This window comes from Panicum virgatum, chromosome 3K (genome assembly GCF_016808335.1).
Source record: "Panicum virgatum strain AP13 chromosome 3K, P.virgatum_v5, whole genome shotgun sequence".
Lineage (NCBI taxonomy): Eukaryota > Viridiplantae > Streptophyta > Magnoliopsida > Poales > Poaceae > Panicum > Panicum virgatum.
In genome coordinates, this window is record NC_053138.1 from 28,367,774 (window position 1) to 28,379,781 (window position 12,008).

Below are 12,008 nucleotides of genomic sequence, written 5' to 3' on the forward strand. Positions count from 1 at the left end.
CTACCCTCGAGCGAGGCGGAGAATGAGTTACCCGCTCGAGGGTATATCTGCTACCCTCGAGCGAGGCGGAGATTGGTTTTCTGCTCGGGGGTAGTTTCGCTACCCTCGAGCGAGACGGAGATTGCCCAGCGGAACCGAGAGGGACCCTCGAACGAGGCGGAGATTGTTCAGTGGGTTCGAGGGGAACCCTCGAACGAGGCGGAGATTGTTCAGTGGGTTCGAGGGGAATGTGAATGGGCCGTACGCTGGGCTTCTTTGAGTCCTTTCCTTTCCTTCGGACGGGAAGCAGGCCGTGGGCCTTCGTGGGCCCAGTTGCTTTAACAGGTGTTTGTGTTTTTTAAAGCGATCTTAATACCCCAATTAGGGTGTCCCTAATTGTGGTACCCGACAAATCTAATGATAGTAATTAACCGATGATTGGCTACAGTGATGCTACAGTAACCATCCTCTAATCGTGCGGTCAAAGACCTCATTAGGTTCGTCTCGAGAAGTAGCGCAAGGCTGTAGAGTTAGTTTTATAAATTACCTTTATTTAGTAACTCTAATTATTGGTAAAAATTTTTATACTACTCGTGCTAAACCACAAACAGGGCCTGGCAGCAGTGACGAGCTGCTGCGAGAGGTCGCAGGCAGGTCACAGGAACGGATCACGAGGCGGATGGGGGGCGGAAGAGAGGACTGTAGAGCGCGCCTGCCTGCCTGCGGTATCTGTATCTCCGTACGTATCTCGGTGGCAGCACTCGTGAGATGACTCGGGAGAGGGAATTTCGCTGCATCTGTGATCAGACTTCACTTGGGCATGCATGCGCACCATTTCCTTAATTAATTCCTTTTCCTCTGTTTTATTTGTTTTGAAACAAATCAATTTACTCCCTTCAAGTGCCAAAGTCTGAATACCCTTTAAAATATAACTTGACTCAATTTACACCTAACTATATCATTTAGTTCATTTTAACCATAATACAATTTATTTTTTTCTCCATACACAAGTTAAATTTTAATGTCCAATTTTGTTAGATAGTAGTGGATATCAATGCATTTTTAAAAAATTTATAACTTTTTATCGTTATTTTTCAGATAATTTTGAACTCTAATTATTAATTTATTATTAAATATCCTAACCTGTCAAAATACTGATAAAAACTTATGATGTATTTTTTCTAACTTGTGTTATGATGTGTACTATCATCTAGTAAAATTTCAAATTAAAATCCACCTAAACGTGGAGAAATTAAAAAATAAATTGTATTAGGAGGTAATTTGAACCGAAGGGCATAATTTGGAGGGTACAAATGAATCAAACTATAGTTTAGGGGTTATCCGGGCTTTAGGGGTGCTCGGTTGTGCTCATTCTGGCTGTTGCTGCTGTCGCTGCCGCCACCATAGTAATTTTTTGTTTGCTGGTTGTTGCGAGCAAACCCTAATTTGGTTATAGTCGACGAGACTAATTTAGACTCTTTCTTTAGTTACGTTTTTGGTTTGCTCGGTCAAAATCAAGGAATTAGCTTCGTCCAAACCTACGGAGCTTCTGATAGTCGCACCACAGATCATTCTTCAGAGAAAAGGAGTCAAATCAGTTTGGAAAAAGCGTGCTATGCCTCTATATATATTGCTCGAAGCCGAAGCAGCTCGCTAGCTAGCGCTCGGTTTCTTTCTTTAGCTGTGTTGTCCAATGCAGCATGACATGATGCCAGCTGACGGATCTATATATGGCATTTGGCATATATCATCCATGGATTTGATGGAGACCCCAATCATAATTAACCTACCACTACCAGTGGTCATCGCGACGGGGGGCCCAGCATGTATGGAGGCATGAAGCGAGAGAGACGCATGCAGCCATGCAGGAGGGTTAACGAAATCGGTGGGAACCGGTCCGGTTTGACCGGTAAAACTGGTTACCGGTCAAACCGGTCCGGCCCGGTTACGGTTTGGTCCGGTATCAAACCGACCCCAATTCAAAATTCAAATTTGAATTCAAAAAAATAAAAATTCCCAAACCGGTCATACCGACCGGTAAATCGGTCAAACCGGTCTACCGGCCCCAATTCAAAATTCAAATTTGAATTCAAAAAATAAAAAATTTCCATTTTTGTGTTCTACCATAGGCAAGCACCATGGTTATCCATTCATAGTGCAGCAAAACCTCTTAGTTTCTGGCTACTCCCATCACTATCTTCTCTCGTAGCCTTACATGTTTTGTGCTGAGAACTTAAAGCCAGGGGTAACTTACTCTTGTAAGCACTGATGTACCATGAATTAGCTTGCGATGGCTAAGCTTAACTTCAACATGCCTAATAAAGCGCATAAATATTTTGATTATATCAATATTAACTACTTAATATGCTTCCTAGTATAGTCTGTTGGTACTAGTACCTATTTGGTTGCCCACCCCCAATGAGGCAGCACTACTGTTTTTCAATTATTAAAGAGTTAAATACACCAGCGACCCTCGAACTTGTCCTGAGGTGTCACTTAGGTCCACGAACTCGCAAAATCGAAATCTGTCACCCTGAACTTGTCAAGTTGTGCCACTTAGGTCCATAACTCTTCAAGGGGCATGAATATATGCAAAAAAAAACCCTTAAATTTTATCGTTTTCTGTATCTACATCCTCCTCATCTCTTTCACCTCTCTCTCTCACCGCCGGCATCGGGAGGAGGAGCGCGCGGGGGCTCTGGGCGCTGCCGCTCATTGCGCTGGCGGCGGCAGCGCCCGAGGTGCCGCGCATGTCGCCATGCTCGCACCCTTGGTCGGTGTCCTCGGCTGGGGGTTGTGCGAGGCCGCCGCGGCGTACGACGTCACGTCCTGGGCCATTGCCGTCGCGCAGCCGCTCTACGTCACGCATGTTGGAACCACAGCACTTAGCTTGGTATTTGCATTATCGCCCGGCGTAAGATCAGAGTTGCATGGCTTAAATTTTAGTTGGTGTTGATGGCATCTGATAGCTGAATTGGTTTTCTCCAGGGCAAGCTATACCTGCTTCTTCTTGGAACCACAGCACTTAGCTTGGTATTTGCATTATCGCCCCATTCCTTTTAAGCCATGCATTGTATCTCGATAAAGCCTACCGCAACTTGCTTGGAAAAAAAAGCTATGTTGTTGTTGTATTGTATCTCGATAAACATTAACATTTAAATTGTCCGCGCAAGTGAGACCAACACATTTTGTAGGGAAATTTCATTCAAGAGAATAGTTTCTTTGTCATTCGACTCTGGAGAGTTGATTTCATATAATGCCACGGACAACAGTGAAACTACCTGAGATATGCCACACATCAATTCTTTTGCAAACTTTTCCCCATTTTTACTTTATGAAAGGACACATGTGCCCATTGGGACAGTACAGTTCTGTGCTTCTGTTAACTTCAGGATCCATACTTCTAGAACCCAACTAGTACGAACCCAGATGGATGGGTTGCAAGAGCATGCCAACCTGGGTCAATGCACACTAATAAGGCCATTAAAGAAAACTAATAAGAAATTAGGGGGCTTTTGAGATAGTTTCACATTTTAAATGACAGTTTGTGAACAGCACCATTCTAACTGGCATTGCCTAAAAAATCTTGAGAACATCATGCCCGCCCTTTTGTCATTTGATTCATCCTAAACATATAAATGGGTTACTGACTCGTGTACCTCTGCAGGTGACGACCCCTCTGCTATTCTGCTATTCAAAATTATCCCAGCGGTGGTCCACCTCGGGGTTCTTTTGAGATGGTTTTCTGTTGATAGCAATCAGGTGGAGGTACACGATCATATCAATTGAATTCATCTATTGATTGTTTTACTACGGAAATGTTTGCCAATCAATTCATCGGTTCTTCCTTTCCAGTTGGGCCTGAAAAATGATGGCCTCCGCATCGATAGTGGCAAGCGCATCAATTTGATAGTCCAAGGATCACATGATTCAAGACATTTGGCACACTGCAAGCTGTTTTTTTTTGTATGGCTTAAGTTTACAAGCTCTGTAAAGTATTTTCGCCGTTCCGAAGAGTTTGGAGCAGATATACAAGGGTGGTGGCAAGAGACTCAACTCTGATCTTTGTGCCCAGCACAAGGTCTATCGTCCCCCCATCATGGCGGCTGCAAGGGTGCAGTGTCTGTGAATGATTGGTGAAGTGAGTGGTTGTCGACCCCAATTGAGGGTTTCGTGTAACATAAGAATGCATGGTGATTAGTTGATTGGATTAGCATGATAGGATGTAGGCCTGATTTTATAGTTGTGTGATAAAAATTAGACTTATGTAATAGTTCAGAGAGGTAAAGTAGATTTCTTTTTCTCTTTTAACTCGAGGTGTCCTCGTGTGTGTAATTGGAAGGACATGCAAAATTTGAAGGACAAATTCAAAAATGGAACACAAACTCTTTTCCTTTGCCACGATTCTGTGCGTCCACCGCTTCCCCCGCTTATCCAGAAACTGACCTTTCTCTCTCGGTCCCAGCGGTCCATCGCCCCAACCCTAAATCTAATAGCACTCAAACCCCTCCCCCCTCTTCCCCTCGCTTCCCCGCTATAAACTCGCCGCCGCACCCATCGAATGGCAATCCCACGAGCCACAAGCCACACAGCCTCCTTTCCCCACCTAGATCTCACACGCCTAGGGTTTTGTCTCGCCGCCCTCCTCCAAACTGGTCCAAGGTGACGCGCGGAGATGAAGCATGTCACCCTTAATTGAGGGGTGACGACCGACAACTTCAGATCACCTTTGTGTGCGTCACTACGGGTCGTTTCTTACATAGTGGGGGTAGATTTCGTGGGTGGCCTTAGCAAAAGAAATTTCGTGCTTTAGAGGATGTATTCTAATATATATGACAGTCTCGGTGCATAGTTTTATTGAAACTAAATCTCATCTCTCCTCATAATGGCGCTATCAAATTAGCAAAATTGCTGATGTGGTATGTTATTTAATGCTAATAAAATTTCTTTATAGAATTTCTGTTGAGACTAGCCTAAAATTTCTTAAGAAACCTTTGGATATGGAGAAAAAACACGTAGTAGAAATGTAAAATTACGTTCCAGATGTATGGAATTTAGGCATTAGCAAGTTAGCTCATGAAATGACTTTACCTTAGTATGCTCATAAGTCAGTATGGCACTAGCATTTATACAATGGCGTGGACACGTCCTATATATACATAAGTCAGTACGCCCGATGCTGACGTCAAATGATGGAGCTGGCCGGGCGGCGTGGCCGCGTCCCGTCCTAGGAATAGGATGCCGCTCCTCGCCGACGTGGCCTGGCCGTGGTCCCATGCCGGGGCAACATCTCCTCCGGCCGGGAGGCGGAGAGATCGCCGTCGAAAACGCCAAACACTGCACAGCGCACGTTGGATGTGTTCTGGATCCGGATCGATCTGGGCTGGGTCGCCGCGTCGTCCCCTTTGACTCCGATCCATCCACGTCGGTGCGCGGCGCCACGTGGTGAACTTGGCGCCCCCCACCCCCACCCCCACCCCCTCTGACGGGCTTGTGATTGTGCCCCGGCAGGACGAGTCAGCTGACCTGCTCGAAGAGACGATGATGGAGCTTGAAGAAATTGTTTTTTTAAGTAAGAAGATATTGCAGCTGCTGCAGCAGTGATACCCGATTGGCACACCGGCGGCGCTGGTTGTTTCTGCACGCGGGGATTTCGCTGCCGGATCGCGGCGGGGGCACCATCCGGCACCGGGGAATCCCGGAAGATCGTGATGGTACGCGGCTGGATTGTTCAGGGCGGGGGATGGAATGCCGCCTTATCCTCTGAAGAAGCCTGCAAGCAGCTTCCTGGGCCCTGTTTGGAACACGCTACGGTTTCTAGCGCACATTTCCCTAGAAAAAAATCTTATATGCATGGAGTGCTAAATAAAGTCTATTTGTAAAAAAAATTTTAGAGATGGATATAACTTTTCGCGACGAATCTAATGACGGTAATTAATCGATGATTGGCTACAGTGACACTACAGTAACCATCCTTTAATCACGCGGTCAAAGACCTCATTAGATTCTTCAGGGTTCCTAGCACAGGGGTTCTGAAGTTGTTTTGTAAACTGACTTTATTTAACACCGTAATTAGTGGTCAAGGTTTGCTAACATACACTAGCACGGAGAACCAAACAGGCCCCTGATGTCATTTGTTCATAAAGTTAGGAGACAGGAGGGTTCCTGGCAGTTCTTTTTTTTTTTGTATTATGTGTTTCGGTTAGAGATAAAAACGGATCGGATACGGACAGATATCACTGATATCGTATTTGTTTTCACATTTGTGTTCGAATACGGAGTCGGATACGGATAATGTTAGTTTCTGTCGGATAAGATTGCAATGAATATCGACATCATAAAAATGTAACTTTTGAGCATTCGGATACGGATTGGTTACGGATATTGGATATTCAAAATCGGATACGGACGGATAAAAACTCTTCCAGACCGGATCGAATACGAATACGGTTAGAAAATATTCATACCATTTACATCCCTAGTTTCGGTCATTGGAAACAGGTACTGTGCTTGCTTACTAGGGAAGCTGGCAACACGGTCATTCAAGTCACTGGCTGGAGTTGGTGGTTGGAGTTGTCAACCAACCGCGGAAGTAATGGGGACTCTTTATGTGCGCGCGTGCGCTCGCATGGATACCAACGCACGCGCACCGTAACTAGTAGCAGTGCACGCCTGCACCGCACCTAAGCAGCACGTAGTTTTTCATGGGCCGATGCTATTTTTCTTTTCTCGTGTCTAGTTTTAGGGCTATTTCTCTTGTCAAGATTATGAGCCGATTTGAATTTTGCGAGCTTTTTATTTCTCTTTCAGGATAGCGGGTATGTGGGTGATAAAAAGGGCGGGGGAGATGGTTTCACATCTATATATATATGCGAAAGTACTATTTTCCAAAATTCATGCTATTTTTATTCTATAATAATTTATTTGAGACCAACGATCCAACGGATACATAAAAATAAAAATAGTTCAAAAAATGCAAGGCTATCAGAAAAAATTTCAAAAAACATGCAAGGCTATCAGAAAAAATAGAAAAAAGATTACATCTTATTCCTCGAGATAAACTTTGAACTATCACATTACAAACTTTGTACTGCGCTAGGTTTAAAACTTTGCACTAAGAATTTATAAACTTTTAAAGTATCACATTGCAAACTTTTTTGAGGTAGATTAAAAAGACTTGAAACTATCAAATTATAAACTTTGCACGGCTAGGTGAAAAACTTTACGCTCCTAATTAATAAACTTTGAGCTATGACATTACAAACTTTTATACTGCTATGTTCAAAACTTTGAACTAACACATTATAGACTTCGTGCTACTAGGTTGGAAACTTTACACTTAAAATTTGAAAAACTTTGAACTAGGTTCAAACCTTTGAACTATGATATTATAAATTTATACTATTAGGTCCCAAACTTTGAACTACCATATTATAAACTTTGTACTGCTTGGTTTAAAAATTTGCACTAAAAATTATAAACTTTGAACTATGATATTACAAACTTTGTACTGCTATGTTCAATAATATTATAAACTATGTACAACTAGGTTCAAAACTTGTTATGTGGTTTAACAATGATTTTGATTTTGTGTGCTGAATGATAATTTTTGACAATAAAATAATAATACATGCTGCCATATTTATAAACTTTCAAATCTTATAATAAAAACTTAGCAGATTTCTAGCTTTCAAGTCACATACTAAAATCTTTTGTACATGGAATAAGAAAACTACCAAACTTCATATTGAAAAACTTATTGCATCTCTTAGCTTTCATGTTACATATCAAAACTTTTTTTATCAAAAATTCAATAGCTTTCAAATCATATATTGAAAACTTTATACATACCTAGCTTTGAAGTCATATAGTAATTTTTCTTTTTGTAATTCTATTTGAAAACCTTCCTACCTCAATTTTCTTCAAGCCATGTGTTAAAATATTTGTTGCCAATACGAAAGAACTTTTAAATCACATAATAGAAAGGTTCAACAACCCTATGAATATCATTCTAGTATTCTACTTTGACTTCAAATACTTTTACTGGTTGGTGTTAAAAACTTCGTTTACTGTTTGGTGTCGAAGAGAAAACAAACAATGGTCTAGCATATTAAGAAAATACCAAGAAGATTGATTATATCATTGTATGTGAGGGACCGAAATGGCGACCAGAGGGGGTGAATGGGAGCCGATTCAAATTTCTTGCAATCGAAAAGAACGGCTTAGTCCCAAAGAACACGCCCAACCCTAGAGTCCTAGGCACAGTATGGAGTAGCTATGGTGGAGCTACACCAACACAAGAAAGCCCTAGGAACAACCAAGATCCAACGTGGAAGCAAACACCGAAAAGCACCACAAGAACCAGCACGGTATAACTCACCGGTTGATCCGACGCACAGATTTGAACAGCATCGGTTCAACCGATGAGTAGATCTGGCGGCAGAGAGAAGCAAGCACCGGTTGATCCGACATGGAGATTGACACGGCGTCGGTTCAACCAGTGTTAGCATACACCAGATGATCCGGCAAAATCAAAATCCAAACGTCGGTGCAGTTGTCCAGAGGGACTGCAAAATGACTTAGCGAGCACCGGTTAAACCGACGCTAGCAAAATCAAAGCACCGGTTTAACCGACGTCTAGGAAAGTCTATACGCCAGTTGAACGAGTGAAACAACAAAAACAGTAGTAGCACCGGTTGATCCGATGCATGTAGAGTTTGATGCACCTGTGCAACCACAGAAAACCCCAAAAACCCTAACACGTGAAAACTCCACCCACCGGTTGATCCGACGCAAAAGAATGTAAGCGTCGGTTCAACCGGCGATAATGAAAAATCCTGCCCGAGCCCAGAACCTCTGTTTTTCCTCTCGGCTCGATCCAAAACTCGATGATTGGAAGATCAAATCGTGTCCAAACCTCACCAAAATTTGCAGGCACGATCACAAAGGACTTGTGACCATGTCCACGGAAGGAATCGATGAATCACTCCAAGGTTTGGGAGGAATCGAGGAAATCCCGAGCAAGAACGGGGTTTTCTCAAGAACACAAAAACGTCAATTCGAGTAGACTCGTGATCCCGGGGATTTTGGCACTAGGCTAGAAGGATTAGAACCACTTCAAAGAGTCACTCAATCTTCAAGAAACACCTCGCCAGCTCTGGTCAAGAATCAACGAAGGAAAATCGAAATCATCCAAAACAAAGCACAAATCGTACGAGATTGAATTGAATTCAAAACCCCGGAGGGCACAAGGAGGATTGGGCCTCCTTTCCCGATCAATCTCAGTACAAAAATCTCAACAATCCATCCCTAAAGTCCTAAACCTAGAGAGGAGAGGGAGGAACAGAGAGAAGACGCCCGGGAGAGGGTGGTGGCGTGCAGTCCAGGCCAAAAGAAGAGAGAGAGGGAGAGGGGGTGAGGGGGTTTTAACTCCAACAACTCTCAAGCCAAAAGACTAAACTACCCCTAGACTCAATTAAACACTAGAAAGCCCGTAGGGGCAAAATCGGAAAAAGATACAAGGACTCATCCGACGGTCGAGGTTCTTTCTTCGAGTCGAAGTCTTCTCCACGATGCCGCCATGTGGATGAAGCTCCGGTCCGCGGTTTTGGAGGGTCCGCGAAACCCGGGTAGGTGGCCGGTTTTGAAAAAACCGCCAAAACTCCACGCGTGGGAAGATTCCCGCCTCCACACCGTGGCCCTAGACGCCGTTCCCGCCTCGGCCTTCTGACGGCCCTAGACGCCGCCCGACGCCCGTCACCTCCTCGCCCGCAGCGAGGCCCTAGACGCCGTCAACGCCCATCGCCTCCGTCAGTCCCGAGACTGACGCCCGTGCCTCCACGACTTGGCGTCTTCTACCGCCGTCCGCCTGCTTGGTTTTGTGGCGCAAACCAAGAAACCCGCCTTCCGTCATCGCTTGCGCCCTCGATCCAGGAGTGGACGCCACAGCTACCGCCCGACATGAGCTCCGGTCCCGGCTGCCCTTCACCGCCGTCCACCGCACGGTCCATCGGCCACAGCACCTCCACGGCAGCTCTCCGTCGACACTTGACGCCCGTGTACCTGCAATCCAAAGACCAAGCGCACGATCACACCGCACGGTTGACAATTCACTCATCACAAACAGAATAGAGTACTCAACATTCCTCAGTATGCTTTAACCAATCTTCTATTGAGAATGACATGAAGCCTTTTCTGCTATCTTCTACCTAGATGCTGCCTCTACTACTGCAAATGCAGTGTTGGTAAGCAAGGCCCCCCAAATATGTAACACACGTAAATTGGGTTTCTACATTGAATTCAAATAACACATGTAAGTTGGGTATTTTGGGGCGATTCCTGTAGCTGCATCCTGGTCAGGGCTAACACATGATATATGCAGAAGCACTAAGGTAGGCAGACGAGTAGGCACAATCTTTGCTGCAAACAAAAAGAATAGTAGTCTGTTTGACTGTCAGGAATAAAAATACGAAATTATAAGCATGAGCTGTGGATCCATTTCACCTGTGGCCCTGGAAGGTGATTCAGTGATACTGGAGGAAGATCGAGCATGTTGCCACTGTGAAAGGTGCCATTGGCGACGAGGTGGCTCAAACTGGACACAGGCGTAGCTTGCAACTAGTGGACGCTATCAGAGGGCAGCATCTTGTACTACAGGATCTTGGTACTGACGCTCTGGAACAGCTCGGATAGCAGCCGCACGTCCGCCACCTGCAGCACTGCAACGATGCTACCTTCTTCCCCTGCGCCCCACGCGATAGATCCACCTCCATGGCGTGGACCGCAGTGACCTTCTTCGAGGGCAAGCGCTCGCGAGTGGAGGCGGGATTTAGAAGGGGGATGAGTGGAGCGCTGGCTGATCCAACAAGCATCGGATCTGCGTTCTGCCTCCCCCATCGATTTGGGAGAAACAACAGACGAGAAAGTCAACACGCGGCTCGATCCCCTTCGCGCCTTGTGTCAATCGCTGGTTGCCGCGACCGATTGATCCTCTTCCGCCTCCCCTTGGAGTCAGATGCCATGGATTTGCTAACAAGCACAGAAAGATTCATGTCGAGGTAGTAACAGGGTTAACCAAACAGGTGGGAACCGGTCCGGTTTGACCGGTTACCGGTCAAACCGGTCCGGGCAGGTTCCGGTTTTGGCCGGTACCGAACCGGCCAAAATTCAAAATTTAAATTTAAATTCAAAAAAATGAAAAATTTCTAAAAAATTCTAAAAATACTTCAAGGCGCGATGAATCTAATGGTATCAAATTTTCTCAAAAATTCATTCATTTAGTATAGTTTGCGGGGATTTAAAGTTAAATCAAAAAAGAAAAAGAAAAAAAATGGGCCGGCCTATTAAGGCCCACCGGTCAAACCGGTCAAACCAGCCGGTAAACCGGTAAAACCGGGTAGTAAACCGATCAAACCGGCTGGTAAACCGGTTGCACAGGAGCTTTTGAATTTGGATTTGAATTCAAACCGGTCAAACCAATCGGTCAAACCAGCCGGTAAACCGGTCGGAACCGGTTGCACGGGAGCTTTTGAATTTATTTGAATTTGAATTTGAATTCAACCGGTTTCCACTGGTAACCGATCAAACCGGTGCGGTAAACCGCTACCGGAGGCCGGCGGTTTCACCGGACCGGTCGGGAAAAAACCCTGGCAGTAAGGGGAATGGGGCGAAGCGGAAGAAAGGGTGCTCGAAAGCGATGTGTATGCCCTGTTCCGGCCGGGTCCGAGCCTTCACGTGCTCAGGTGTCCTCCTTTGTGCCACGCGTCCGTTCGCCGCCATATGAATGTGGCGCTCGTGCGTCAAATAAGAATTTTGCCATAAAATCGGCTCTCACGAACTGTAGTACTACACATTAACGCCGTCGTTCATACGAATTATTTGGAAAAACACAAGCAGGGCCTCCGGCAGCAATACGATCCATGGCCTTTGCACGCTGCTGCCAGCTTCAGGTTCTCGCGACAGATGGTCCCCGCCCGTCTCCTCTCACTAAGACACTTTAACAGGACTCGAGGAAGATATTTACTACTTAA

At 45.1% G+C, this 12,008-nt stretch overlaps 2 long non-coding RNA genes across 2 annotated transcripts; one reads left to right on the forward strand and one right to left on the reverse strand.

The window, feature by feature from the left end:
- Positions 1-2,915: 2,915 nt before the first annotated feature.
- LOC120698823 lies at positions 2,916-4,002 on the forward strand. Its single transcript, XR_005685026.1, has 3 exons — positions 2,916-3,012; positions 3,647-3,741; positions 3,835-4,002. It is a non-coding gene; the product is annotated as an uncharacterized LOC120698823 (long non-coding RNA).
- A 6,092-nt stretch (positions 4,003-10,094) lies between these two features.
- On the reverse strand, positions 10,095-11,038 carry LOC120698824. Its single transcript, XR_005685027.1, has 2 exons — positions 10,483-11,038; positions 10,095-10,398 (listed from the first exon to the last, which is right to left on the reverse strand). It is a non-coding gene; the product is annotated as an uncharacterized LOC120698824 (long non-coding RNA).
- Between the last annotated feature and the right edge of the window lie 970 nt (positions 11,039-12,008).